This window comes from Manis pentadactyla, chromosome 10 (genome assembly GCF_030020395.1).
Source record: "Manis pentadactyla isolate mManPen7 chromosome 10, mManPen7.hap1, whole genome shotgun sequence".
In the NCBI taxonomy this organism is placed as follows: Eukaryota; Metazoa; Chordata; class Mammalia; order Pholidota; family Manidae; genus Manis; species Manis pentadactyla.
This window is the reverse complement of record NC_080028.1, coordinates 9,947,766-9,956,977: the sequence shown is the minus strand read 5'-3', so window position 1 is coordinate 9,956,977 and position 9,212 is coordinate 9,947,766.

Genomic DNA, 9,212 nt, shown 5'->3' with positions numbered 1-9,212 from the left:
CAGCAGGGAATGTAGTGAAACCACTCTGAGCTAGGGTGGAGTAGTTTTGGAACAGGAGACATGTACCAGGTGAGTAGAAACCTGGGTTTGGACAGGAGTGAGCCTGTTGGACATCAGGCGGAGATACCCAGGGTGTAAGAATTTGGGCAGAGACAGTGAACAGCTGGGGCTGGAACCCTGATCTTCAGACCCCTAGGCTAGAGCTGCTTCCTCACCAAATAGACCAGCCTCTCGTGGCCTTGGCTTCCTATCCATAGTGTCTCTCTGGCTTCCTTACACACTGTACTGTGAGCCCAAGTGGGGCTTCTCTTCCTAGTATGGCCTTGGCCTTGGGTGGCTGCTGACCATCTCCTCATCTGCGAAATGCAGTGGGACCAGCTGTTGTCCGAGGGCTGCAGCCTTGCACTTGTAGAATTCTGAGTAGCAGCGTAGGACCTAACTGGGGCAGGAGCCCCGAGAACGCCTGAGCAGAGAGGCAGCATGGGAGCAGGGGACTTCGCAGTAAAGAGAAATAGTTGAATGAAGGAATGATGAATGCATGAGGAAGTGAGTGGATGAGGACTGACCAAAACATGTAAGTGTATGAGTAAGTGGTGAAGTGTGCCTTAAATCCTTCCAGAATGTAGGGCATAGGAAGAGCAAATGATGAATGCGTGCAGTATCCAGCACAGTCTTCAGCAAAGGGAAACAGTGGCCCGGCCTGCACTGGCTCTTCCTACAGTGGCCTCATCCTCACCCCCAACCTTCCCTGCAGACCGGAGGTGGGCTGGAGTGTGCGGTTGCTTGGGGTCAGAAGCTGGCCCTCCCGTGTGGGGGGAGGGGATCAGCAAGAGGCTGAGGAGGCGGCAGGGGTCGGCCAATTTGAAAGTCCAAAGCCTGGCCTGCAATTTCCTGATGTTTTCCAGAGTGGGATATGGGAAACAGCAAATCATCCTGAATCCCGTGGCTCCACATTCCTGTCATTCCTGCAGCTGAAAATCCCAGTTTTTCCTTATTTCTGGCCCCACCTGTCCCTTTCCAGTTACTTGATCAAGAATCAAGGTACCTCCCCGCCCACTCCCATATCATTTCCTGAGGCTGGTGGACATGGGAGGGTGGGCTCCACACTCTGGTCACAGTTGGGAAGTGGCAGGGAGCCTAGGTTCAAGTCCTGATGCTGTGCTCTTAACAGAGACTTCAGCCCCTTTGCCTAACTTCTCTGAGCCTGTGCCTCCCAGGGCCTCCTAAGTCTCAGCATATAAAGCTGTAGGGTATGATACAAGGTGTGCGTACTCAAATCCGTCCCAGTTGTGTTGTCACCTGGAGATGAGGTGTGCCCGCTGTGACCTCTGTTCTGTTTAGAGGAGGAAGCACAACTCACTGAGAGCTTTAACAGGATGGTCTCACTTTCTGTTTCAGACAGGAAGAGCTGCCTTGCAGATCTTTGTAGATACGTGAGTGGGAGACAAACGGTCCTTTTCTAGTGTCCGACAGCCCCTCCTTGTCACTCTGTCCTCAGAGGAGAGATGACCTTCCTGTCAGGAAGGCTCAGAAACCTTGTCTACTCTGCCTGCTTTTGACTTACTGAGCTGGCCAGGGTGATACTGAGGGGCAGTTGGGAGGGCTCAAGCCCCATGCTCTCCACTGGTACCCCCAGTCACCCCTAAAGATCAAAGCATAAACGGGGTCTGGCTCTGCAGACCCAACCCTTAAGTCAGGCCCTCTAGTCTTCTGCTGCTTCTGGTCCAATTTCTGCCCCTGAACCCCTCCTAAAGAGCAGCAGGAGCCTAACTGTTAGGGCCTTGAATGCTTAATCAGCACCCAAACTGAACTCTGCTAGCCTGCTGGAAGAATCCCAGTACCAATCATGTTTATTATGGTGGGAAATGAGACGGGAAGTTACAGGAAGGGCAAGGCTAGGGGCCTTGGGGGGCTCCCTGTGAAGGCATTATGGGTAGGGCCTCCAGAGGCTGTGGAGCTGGGGTTCCTGGGAGGGTTCTTGCTCTCCAAGCTCACAGATACATAACAATGAGTGAATTTATAGTGAAAACTAGGTCTGCAATGGTGAACTGAACACAATGCCTGCCTCAGCCCACAGAGACACATCTTGTGATGAAAGTTTTTTGTCAAGTCAGAAAGAGCTTAGGTAGTGTGGCTTCAACCTCTCAGAGCCTTCTCCTCATCAGTAAATGGGGATAATTTGATAGTCCCTAGCTCATAGAATCGTGAGGAATAAAAGAGGTAATAGTAACAGACACAAAACACACACACACACTGTGTATACCACATCGTTAGTGTTCACTAAAGGTGAGCTATAATTAAAGATCTGACGGTCCAATGGGGAGAGAGATTTGTATAAATAAATGCTGTACAATGTGAGCAACTCCATGCAACCTTCAGGGATGTACCCTCAGTCCCCAGGCAGGAGATGAGGCTCCTTCTGGAAGCCTTGTTGTCCTTTACTCAGTGCTCCATCACATCCCTTGTCATTCTATGACTGTTTATTGCGATTGGTTACATAACTGTTTTCCACACTGGTCTGCCAGTCCCTCCAGTGTGGGCATGTGGAAATTCCTCTCAAATCAGCAAAGGTGTCTGCTCTAGTTTCCATCTAATTCTAAGGATGGGGTTATGTGGGAAGACCTGGAGTCATGGCTTCTGTCTGGGCCTATCAGGGAAGGCTTCAGGGAGGAGGTGATGTCTGAGCTGGGCCTTGAAGCCTCTGTAGGATTTAGAACAGCAGCAGTGGGCATTTCAGGGGTTGCCAGAAGAGGCAAGGAGCAGTATGGCAGGCTGAGACCTGAACAAGCAGACTCTAGGACAGAGCAAGGATCGGGGATGTGGTAAGGGCCTCTATACCCCGTTCCAGGAAAACACCTCCTCTCCCTGGGCTCCAGTCTCCCCTCTCAGTATGCTGAGGGGGCTTTGCTAGGTAATCCCTATGGCCCTTGCCAGCTTCGATATCTCTGGCTTCTTTGACCTGCCTTCCCAAATTGGACAGACCCAGACAGCAAAGAAGGGGTATTTCTTAGCTCAGACAGCACCCTCCCAGTGATAGGCAGCATGCGGTCCCCTTTGTTCTGGAGGGTTTAGTTGGCAGGTTGTTTGGTTTGGGATAAGGATGCAAGCCCACTTGCCTAGTCCCAGATGGAGTTTCCAGCATGTATGTATGTGGGGATCAGCATGGTCTGTGGAGAAAGGCTGAGGGTAGCCACCTATCCTCAGGCATAGCTGGGATTCCAGGGACCAATCCTCATCCTGGTGGGCTGGGCCGGGCTCAAGATGCTGCCCTGGCATGCTCAGGGCATGCCTCTGGCCCAGCAAGGATGGAAGAGAGCAGTGAGGCAGCTGCCACTCTGGCCACTGGAGCCTCCCACATGCCTCCTGCTGCCCCCAGGCCTAACTCAGGTCCCACAATGCTCCTGTTGTCCGCAGCTCTGCCAGGCTACCCCCAGGGAGCAGCTCAGAGCCAAGGGCCTGGGCAGGGCCGTGATTCCTGGGGCACAGTATGGGTAGAAAAGCACAGTAGTCAGACCCATGTGGAACTTGGGGAATCCTAGAATCTGGCAGTCAGAGAAGTTTAGAAAGACAAAATCCTAGAATTAGAGCACAGGTGCTGAGGCCCAGGCTCTGCAAACTGGGGGGATGGCCCTGCTTCACTGTCCCACTCCCTTGGCTTATATTTTCATTATACACGTACACTTGGCTCCACCAGACTTACCCAGATTCCTCATCTTTCCAGTGATCTGCCTGTGGCCCTGGTGCTACGTGGACAAATTTCCTATTCCTCACTTGAGGATGGTTTTGTTTTAAAAGTAGAGCCCGATTTTCTTCTAGCAGCGTTAAACTACCAACAGTTGTTGGTATGAGGAAGTTAAAATGTTTTTTTTCCAAGTGATTGGTTAATACTATGACCAGAGTAATAATTGAAAAATTAGTTAGCAACAAATACTGTATGACTCCACTAATGTACTAGAGGAGTCAAATGCACAGAGAGCAAAATGGTGGTTGTTGAAATACGGAAGCAGCAGGAGGATGGAGAGGAAATTGGGAGTGCCAGTGAGTGCTGAGTTCTGGGGGTGATGATGAAAACGTTCTAAATTAAATAATGGCGATGGTTGCACAACTCTGTAAATATGCTAAAAACCACTGAACTGTTCAGAGTGAATTTTATGGTATGTGAATTATATTTCAAAGCTGTTGTTTAAAAAAGTCATACCTGCTTTTTTTACAAATTCAAACCATAATGAATTTTAAAAAGTAAGTCTGCCATACCCCCAATATCACTCCCAAAGTGATATTCCCAAAGTAAAAAAAAAACCCTTTTTTTCCTGATGTTTTAAAACTCCACATATATATACTCATGTAAATGTGTGGATACAGAAATATATATGATTTACACATCATATACATATAAATTTCCTTCAGAAAAGCAAGACCCGATCACATCTATTATTCTGTATCCCCAGCTTTTGCCGTTTCACACCTTTGGCCCGTACCTCTGTGACATTGTTTGTTAACAGCTGTGTGGGTTCCTGTTGTCCAGCTGGACTACAACATCGTTACCCAGCCCCATACAGACCAACACTTAGGTTGTTTCCAGGGCTTTGCTGTTAGCAAACAATAAATATATTTGTATGTATATCTTGGGGCCCCTGGGAGAGTATTGCTGGAGGACAGAATCCTAGAAACAGGCCTGCTGCGTTATAGGGTGCGCATACCCCTACACCTATAGATTGAACCTTCCATAGGAGACATCTTTGGCTGGGTCTTCCAGCAAGTAGGGGTGTGTGTGTGTGTGTGTGTGTGTGTGTGTGTGTGTGTGTGTGTGTGTGTGTGTGTGTGTGTGTGTGTGTGTGTGTGTGTGTGTGTGTGTGTGTGTGTGTGTGTGTGTGTGTGTGTGTGTGTGTGTGTGTGTGTGTGTGTGTGTGTGTGGTCTTCCAGTAAGTCAGTGGCCAGGACAGTAGGGGTGTGTGTGTGTGTGTGTGTGTGTGTGTGGTCTTCCAGCAAGTCAGTGGCCAGGTGTGTGTGTGTGTGTGTGTGTGTGTGTGTGTGTGTGTGTGGTCTTCCAGTAAGTCAGTGGCCAGGACAGTAGGGGTGTGTGTGTGTGTGTGTGTGTGTGTGTGGTCTTCCAGCAAGTCAGTGGCCAGGACAGTAGGGGTGTGTGTGTGTGTGTGTGTGTGTGTGTGTGTGTGTGTGTGTGTGTGTGTGTGTGTGTGGTCTTCCAGTAAGTCAGTGGCCAGGACAGTAGGGGTGTGTGTGTGTGTGTGTGTGTGTGTGTGTGTGTGTGTGTGTGTGTGTGGTCTTCCAGTAAGTCAGTGGCCAGGACAGTAGGGGTGTGTGTGTGTGTGTGTGTGTGTGTGTGTGTGTGTGTGTGTGTGTGTGTGTGTGTGTGGTCTTCCAGTAAGTCAGTGGCCAGGACAGTAGGGGTGTGTGTGTGTGTGTGGTCTTCCAGCAAGTCAGTGGCCAGGACAGTAGGGGTGTGTGTGTGTGTGTGTGTGTGTGTGTGTGTGTGTGTGTGTGTGTGTGTGTGTGGTCTTCCAGTAAGTCAGTGGCCAGGACAGTAGGGGTGTGTGTGTGTGTGTGTGTGTGTGTGTGTGTGTGTGTGTGTGTGTGTGGTCTTCCAGTAAGTCAGTGGCCAGGACAGTAGGGGTGTGTGTGTGTGTGTGGTCTTCCAGCAAGTCAGTGGCCAGGACAGTAGGGGTGTGTGTGTGTGTGTGTGTGTGTGTGTGTGTGTGTGTGTGTGTGTGTGTGTGTGGTCTTCCAGCAAGTCAGAGGCCAGGACAGTAGGGGTGTGTGCGTGTGTGTGTGTGTGTGTGTGTGTGTGTGTGTGTGGTCTTCCAGCAAGTCAGAGGCCAGGACAGTAGGGGTGTGTGCGTGTGTGTGTGTGTGTGTGTGTGTGTGTGTGTGGTCTTCCAGCAAGTCAGTGGCCAGGACAGTAGGTGTGTGTGCGTGTGTGTGTGTGCATGTGTGTGTGTGTGTGTGGTCTTCCAGCAAGTCAGTGGCCAGGACAGTAGGTGTGTGTGCGTGTGTGTGTGTGCGTGTGTGTGTGTGTGTGGTCTTCCAGCAAGTCAGTGGCCAGGACAGTAGGGGTGTGTGTGCGTGTGTGTGTGTGTGTGTGTGTGTGTGTGTGTGTGTGGTCTTCCAGCAAGTCAGTGGCCAGGACAGTAGGGGTGTGTGTGTGTGTGTGGAATTGGGCCAGGCACCCCTCCCACCCCAGGATCAGAACACACTAGACACATGGCTTCTGGCTCTGAGAAAAAAGCAGCCCACCAGCCTCTGAACAGGTGCAGAATCAAGTGGAGAGGCTCCTGTTGGTGATCATGAAATTCTTTTTCCCCAGTTTCTCTGGGTCCCTTCCATGGCAGTTCCTCCCCCTTTTACCCTTCTGAAACTTACCTTAAGGTCTGTGTGTGAGAAGAAAAGTAAGCTGTAGCACCTGGTCACTCATTCACTCATTCATTCCCACCAGCCATGTTAGCTTCTCCCACTGGCTACAGGTTCTGTTTTTTCATCCTGCCTTTGCACCTGTCTCCCTCACAGCCCTCCTGCAAAGCACAGGGGCAGGAAGAATGGCGAGTGGAAAGCACAGCACCCTTCTCCAAACTAATGGGGGCTCCTTTGGACACTTGTTGCTCCAGGGGCTTCTTTCTCTTGCCCCTCATGCTGGATGAAGAGTATCCAGTAGTCTGTTACACTCACCAGACCAGCCAGCACTTCCTGGCCAGGATCCTGCCCACTTCTGGGACACCTGCCACTGTTAGCCTGGAATAAATTAGGCAGGATTCAAATTCTACCTGTAATGACCTCTCTCACTGGCTTGCATTCACTTGGCTTGCTTGGGGGATGGGTGTCATTCAGCTCAAATGTCCTCACCTCCAAGACCCCTTCCTTGGCTGCCGTCTGTTCCCTTGGTTCTCTATCACAGTGCCTTGCTGTAGTTTCTTCCTAGCACCACTCGGCATCTGAACTTACCTTCATTGATTTGTGTACTTGTTCCCTGCCTGTCTTCCCCACAGGAATGTTAGTTCCATGAAGGCAGGAGCCCTGGCTTGTTCACTCCCATCTCCACTTGAGCTTCCCACAGCTTCCCAGCTGGGGAGCAGGTGCTCAGTAAATATTTACTGAACCCATGTTTGAATATAAATGCATACACAAGGTCCGGAAGGATAATTTCAAACTGACAACTGTGGCTACTTCTTAGGAGGGGACTGACATTGAGAGGGACAGTCACATAGAACTTTAGCTTTATTTTATTTTGAAAGTTTTGATAAGGAGAATGTATTCACTTCTTAACTGATAGCTTAAAAATAAAGCATTGAATTAAAGGCCCAAATCCCTCAGTTTTAATTCTGAAATTATGGCATGCTTTTGGGCCAGTGACCTGACTTGCCTGGCTGGCTGTGGCTTCTGACCTCACCTGTAAACACAGTCCCACCTCCCACCTGAGCCCTGGATTTACAGTCTGCACAGCATTTTCCCATCCATTAGCTCACCTGACTACCCATAACAGTACAGGCTAGGCAAAAATTATCTCCATTTTATAGGGTAGACATTGGGGATTGTAGGGGTGAGCTGTTTGGCCTGCGGTCACACAGCTGTGGTCATGCAGGTCCTCACTTCCTATCATGGCGAGCTGACTCAGATAAAGGCCACAAATGACTAATGGGGGCCCAGAGGGCTGTGCTATGTAAGCTATTATTATGGCAACCTGTTCAAGGTCAGGTTTGGAGCTCTCTTCAGGGACCTGAAGCGAGCCCGTTAGGCTGATGAGCACAGGGATATAATCCCTCCTGGATTTTAATGCAAGAATCTTGGTGGTCTTTGAAGGCCAAGGTGGGTATTGGAGCCCTGAGGCCAACTCCCTAATTATTGAGCGCTCCTGGAACCCTCCTTTCCTGAAGTTGCTTTCCCATAGGGACAGGGCAGGAGGTGGCAATGCAGGGCTGGTGAGGGGCCAAGAGGGCTGGCCAGGCAGCCAGGCCTATGGCAATCCTTCTATGTAGCCTGAGACCACCTGCTGGGCCAAGACTATGGCCTTCCAGCTTCAGACAGATGCAGGGTGTGAGGCTGGCCCTGGTTGTGCAAGCTGGGGTCCCCTGCTCTGGGTTGTATTGTATTCTGGGCTGGGACTCAATGGACTTTTAAGGAGGTGGGATTCCCCATATTATCAATTTCCTTGATAATTCACTCAAAAAGGCCCAGGTAACAACCTGGGTATAAAACATTTTCAGTCCATTTCACCACATTTACTAGGTACCAGGAAACAACAGCGTCTGTGAGTCATGACTGAAGGGTAAGGCATGTTACATCTAAATCCTCTCAGCCACTTTGTAAAGCAGGGATTATTCCCATTTTTAAGATGTGGAGACTGAGGTGCAGGAAGGCACAAGATCACTGACCGAGTGAGTAGGGAAATACCAGGATCCGAGCCTGCGTAGATATGACTCCCAAACCCCTGTTGCTTCTGCTCCCACGAGGACTGAGAGACGACAGAGATGACTAAGACCCTGCTCCTTCTGGGGTGGAGCTACAGACCCATCCCAGCTAATTATTGCATTGGTCAGAGTGACATCACCGAGACAGCCATGGAGTAGAGTGGGAGGCTGAATCATCCCCTGGCAGTCAGGAGAGGCGTCTGGGGAGGAGTCGCTGACCCAGGTCTTGGAGGGGAGCAGGAGAAGGCTGCAAAGGCCCAAGGCCAGATGCCCAATGCCACACCTGACAAGGGCCTGCTTCCCAGATAGGAGCCCTGTACACCACCACCACCCCAGTCAGGGTGGAGGGAGGAGATGGTTCCAGTGCAGGGTGGGGGAGATCTCTGAGCCTACACAGTGGGGAGAACACTGAAGGGCCTGTTGTCCTGCTCAATACCTCACCGACTGGATACCTAGACTGATGGTAGTGGTGGGGGAGGGGATGGGGGCACACACTACCTGGGGGTCAGGGGTGTTGTAGGGTGGGGAGACAAGGTGAGGGAAGCTGGATGCTTTAGGGTCTTCAGGGAAGCTGCCTGATTGGCCAGAGGTGGGTGGAATGTCTCCCAAAGTTTCAAATCAGGGAGGAAGAGGAGAGCTCCTGGCGGGCAGCGTGGTGGAGGTGGTGGGGGTGGAGGAAGACGGCATTGCGGGAGGGGCTGGTTTGCGGGAGGGGAGGGATTCAGGGGCTGTCCCAGAGCTCTTGGACAGGTTCACGGTGGGGAAGGGATTGTCCAGGCACAGCCGAGGAGAGCG